This window comes from Botrytis fragariae (genome assembly GCF_013461495.1).
Source record: "Botrytis fragariae strain BVB16 chromosome Unknown tig00000006, whole genome shotgun sequence".
Classification (NCBI taxonomy): domain Eukaryota; kingdom Fungi; phylum Ascomycota; class Leotiomycetes; order Helotiales; family Sclerotiniaceae; genus Botrytis; species Botrytis fragariae.
Window position 1 is genome coordinate 3,251,445 of NW_023500988.1, and position 6,000 is coordinate 3,257,444.

A 6,000-nucleotide genomic window follows, 5' to 3' on the forward strand; every position below is an offset into this window, starting at 1 on the left:
TTATTACCAACTTAAGATTATATAATATAATCTTAGGCTATATATAACTAATAGAAACTCAAGTTAAAATAGATTATTTTAATCAAAGTTTTGATTAATTTATGAAATATCCTCTTATTATTTTATTATCAAAAAATATATTTTTAATTAAGAACAACCTTTAAAACTATAGAATCAATTATTTGAAACAAAAAGATGTAAATAATTAGAATATCTAATTAAATTAGATATATTATTAATTGAATAGTAAATAATAGAATATAATAATAATTATATTAGAGATATTTATTATATCTTTAAAAGAGATTAATGTAATAGAAACAATATCTATCGAAGCTTAGATTCTAGTTAATCTAGGAAAGAAATTTATTTTCAATTAAATATTTATTCAAGTAATATATAAATCTCTTTCTTTTTATATTCCTTTTAATACTCCTTTATAGAAGTTATTATTTTTGATCTCCTTAATTCTTTATATTTCTATTATCTCAATCCTAATATCTCTTTGAATCTTTCAAATACTATTCTTACTAGAAGTTTAATTATCCCGTTTACTATTATATCCAATATATTAATATAACTAATTACTATCTTTTCTTTTTCAATAAAATCTCTAATAAAGTGGTAGTATATATTAATATACTTTGATTATTCATATAAGTACAAATTTTTAATTAAAGCTATTACTCCTTAATTATTATTTAGTAATTGAATAATATTTTTGTATATAAATATATATTCTATTTTTTAAGATCTTTAAGTATTTAAGCTAATTATCTCCCTTGTTTAATGAATATCACTATTGATATATATTCGGACTTAATATTTAATATTACTATTAAATTCTATTTTTTATTAGTTTATAATATTGGTCCTCTATAGAATATAACAACTTTCTCAGAAATACTTTTTCAATTATATTAATTATTTATTCAATCTATATTAATAAAGATTTTTATAATATTTGCTGGTAGATTATACTTCTTTGTAATTTGGTATTATATTTCTTCAAGTCTATATTTGAGTTTTTAAGTAATTATAGCTTTTAAGTATTATATTAAATTCTTTACTCTTATTTCATAGTATTTCGCTGATTTTGTTATATACTATAATAGTTAATCTAATATAAAGGAGATATCTGGTTTTATATATACTATTGAATAAATAAGGCTATCTATAACTTATTGATATTCGGTAATATCAATTAGTTTATTGTCTTCTATAGCAGGTTGTAGATATAAGTAATCAATAGTAGATATCTTCTTAATATAATACTAAATATATAAAATTCCGAATTTAGTAAGTATAGCTTCTAGATATTCTTTTTAATTTAATGTGAATGATTTGTTTGCTTAATCTCTTATAACCCTAATACTTAGAATCTTATTAATCTCTTTTAGATTCTTAGCATTAAAATACAAGAAAAGTATTATAAAGAATTAATTGAATTAATCTTTTGAAATCGAGAAAGCGATTATATCATCAATATAAATTAATAGATTAAGTTATCAAGTAGTATATGTATATAAATACGAATTAATGAGATTTTAAATAAAGCCTCAATTAATTAATTTGGATTTTAAAAGTTAATTCCAATTTTGTTCAATTTGCTTAAAGCCATATAAACTTTGTAATATATATAAAACATATTTATCTAATATATTAACTTTTTAAAGTAATACAAAATATATCTCTTCTTTGAGATAGGATTTTATAAAAGTATTTTTTATATTGAAGTATTAGTATTCCAAGTTTCCTTTTATAGTAATTACTAAGAATAAGTAAAGTATATCAAACTATATTATAGAAGCGAATATTTTATTGTAGTTTTTTTCAAGAATTTAATTAAAATCTTTTACTATTAATTGTACTTTAAATCTCTCAACCTTATTATTCTTTGTTTTTATTATAAATATTTATTTAATTGAAATAAGATTCCCTTTTTTCAGTAGAATGTATTCTTCCCAAATATTATTTACAATCAATGAGCTGATTTCCTTTTTGATAGCTTATTTCCATTTTTTCTTATATTCAGGGTTTGAGATTATCTAATTATATATAGTAGGAATAGGAATATTTAAGATTTATTCTATAGGGAAAGTTATATCCTTATTTATCAAACTTCTCAAAATCAATTAAAGGTTTTTGGATAATTTCGTTTTAATATTTAAATTGATTTTTAGTATAAGGGATATAGAGATTATAGTATATTTAATAGTATTTTTATTTGGATTTGTTAAGAGTATTATTATTATTATTTTTATCAATTTTTGGATATATTTATCTAATTTATTATTGTTTTATTTGTATTTTCGAAAAAAATATTTTTCAGGGGGATTTATATTTATATATGTAATTAGAATCTCAATCAAAGATTTATTAATTATAGGTATTATATCTAGTATCTTTATTTCTTTTGTTTTTAGAAATAGAGTTGGTTTTATAGGAGGGTTGATTTTGATGATATTCCTTTTGCTATTTTTATTGAATTACTAAATATTATTAACTTTGGATATATTAGGAATTATAACTTTTGGGTGTTTAGAGATAGTAGTATTTTATAATAATTCAGATAGGGATTTTTATATCTTTTGTATTTTATAAGATCTGTCTCTCAATTTCTTATTAGGAATAACATTTTCTATACCTTAAGATTCTAATATAAAGTTTCTTATTCTCAGATTTAGGTCTTCCCCCCTTTTGGATTTGTTTATAATTATTTAGCTTACTTATACAATATAATCTAGCTTTAATGAATATACTTTGATATACTTATTAATTGTATATAAGTATTTTATAAAGATATTTACTTAAATTGTATTTTATAATTTATTATATTATTAATCCTTTAGGATTATCTTTAGATTAATATATATATAGTATTTGTTTTCCTATATTCTATAATAACTGATATCTAAAGTTAATTCTATAAATATTTCAATAGAACTAATAATACTATTATTAATAATTGATTTAATATTTATTCTATTTCTATAATATATATTATATTCAATAGTTTTATTTTAGAATTCTAATAGTAATCTAGTTTTTTTTAGTATAATTTTTATATTAGTTTTAGTAATACTAATATTTTTTTTGATAGCTTTATTTTAATAAGATAATATTATAGTAATCAATTCCAATTGGATTTTAGAGTTCTATTTCTTAATAACTTAAATTAGCTTTAATATATTATTAGTTTGAATAGCTAATATCTTATCATCTATATCTAATTCTAATTCAGTTTTTTATTTCTTTAGTTTTAATATAATTTTGTTTTTTGTTTTTAAAATCAAAGTCTAATTTACTTTTATTTAGTTATTTATAATTAATAGGAAATAATAATTTTTTTATAAAAACTTTAGAAATAAATTAGTAATATCAAAATAAATAAATTCTAATCTTTTTGTTTTATAAAAATTAAATTGTTTTGGAATTAGATTCTTTATTTTAATAAATATATAAACTTTATATACAGAAATCTTAAATAGAATTTTAATTAGTTTTTTTAGTATAATAACTTTATAAAGATTTTATATCTTTTTTAGATTAAAATAATTAAATTATCTATATTATAATAAATAGTTTTTTAAGTTTTTAAATTTATTTGAGAAGATTTCTACTATGATTTTGTTTAATTCTATATTATTAATAATCTTTATACTTTGAAAAGCAATATCTTTATATCCTTTTATAATATTTGAGATTATATAAATTCCTTTGTTTATTTTTATTTTGATAATATTTATTTCATTTTTTCGAAAATATATATAATCTGAGTTGAATCTATTCTTAAGTTTAGCTTTACAAATCTTCTTATTAGAAAGAAGATTAACTCCTAATTCTGATATATATAATGTTTTTAAAAGTAAAACTATATTTTTGTTTTCTAGTTTTATTATAGTAGTATTTATTCAATTATAATATATAACTCTTTTATTAACTTTTATTGTTTTTCTTTTTATTTTCTTGATATTTCTAAAGAGGGAAAGTTGATTAGATATATGTAAAGAAGCACCAGTATCTATATACTAACAAGAAGGAATAGTTTTATAAATAAATTCTTTAGAAATATAGTACTCTTTATTATTAAACTCTTTTTCGCTTTTTAATAAATCGAGATTAATTAGAAGATTCTTGCTATCTATAAGATAAGTATAATTGCTTCTTTTTTTAGTAAATAATATTTTGATTATCTTTTTAAGTATTGCTTTTTATTACTTAACTTTATAGTGATTGTGGATTAGAGTTTATATAAATATGAATTCTTTATAATTATATAGAAAGTATTTTTTTTATTTATAAAGGTGGCAAGTATAGGTTTTAGCTTTATTGTTTTGATCTTACTTTATAGGTAGATTTGATTTTTTATATTCTTTTTGTTATTTTGGGATTATATATTTCCTATTAGTAATATAGCTTTATTCTATCTCTTGAATATTAAACTTCTTAATTATAAGATACTTAATTTTGTTTATTATTATTAATATACTTTGAATACTTATAATATTAATTATTATTTAATATTTATTTGAAAGATTTCTAGTTATAATTAAAAACAAAGCTTCATTTCTATATAAATTTTTGAATATAGGGTTAGTAGTATTAAGTTTGTGTTAATATTCTTTCAATTTATTTTAAGTTTTAATAATAGTTATTTCTAAATGATTAATAGACTTAAAAATAAATGTTTAGATTATTATCAAATATAAATTAATTATAATATCATTAGTTCTTGAATACTTTGATTTCAGATAGTTTCATAATATTCGTATTATATCATATTTATTAATAAGCGCTTTATTATTATCGCTAAGTAATCTATATATATATAATAATATACTAACTTTATCTTTCAAATATTTGACCTTTTTATTTAGATTGAATTTGATATTCACAATTTTGCTTCCTTTGAGGATTGAAAAAACTTTAGTATTATTGATTTCTATTCCAACTTTTTCAACTTTAATATACTCTTATAATATAAACTCAATTATATAGAATTAATTCTTTCCTTTTAATTATATTTTTATTTATTGAAATTATTAATTGTGGGTCTTTTGGGTGAAGTTCGGAATACTTTTTATTTACTCTTTGATTTTATTCATTTTGATATTTATATAGAGAATTTGCAAGATTTTTTTCCCCTTTTTTTATATAAATAAATCCATATAAGTTATAAATATAAATATAATTAGTACTATATACCTTTTTATTATACTATGTATATTTTATTTATAAATAGTATTATATACTTTTTTAATTTCACAAGTTAATAATAATAGTAATTATAGTATCATATACTAGTTATAAAATAGTATTACATATTCTTTAACTCTATAAATTGAATTATAATAATAACTATATTAATTATATCCAAAGGCTGTATTAATCGGGCTTATAACCTATTAAAAGATTGAGTAGAAGAGGTCTTTATATTAACTATATTACTACGTGTATAGATATCTTAATCCCTTGTTGCTCCCCTCGAAGAGGACCAATATGCCTGTCTATAGTTTATCTAATCTAGCCTGTTTAGGTAACCGTATTACTAATCACAGCACGTGATTAGTACCAGTAACTTCTATTCCTTTTAACAATAATAATATAATATTAAAGCTAAATAAAGCTTTATATTAATTAAAATAATCTACTAAAATCTAATATATTATATTAAAAAGTATATTAAATAAATTAAATTTTATTAATATAAAATTAAATAAATATATATTTATAAATAAATATTTGGAATTAATATTAAATATATTTATTAATAATATTGTTATTATAAGTTTTAGCAAGATTCTAATTAAAGATTTTATTAAAAATCTTAAAAATCATTTAGATCTAAAGAATTTAGATTTAATAAAAAATTATTTAAATATTCAAATCAATTTAAATAAAGATTATATTGAATTATATTAAAAAGAATATATAAATAAATATCTAAAAGATCTAAAACTAAAAGATTGCACCCCTATAGCTATATTTATAGTTATT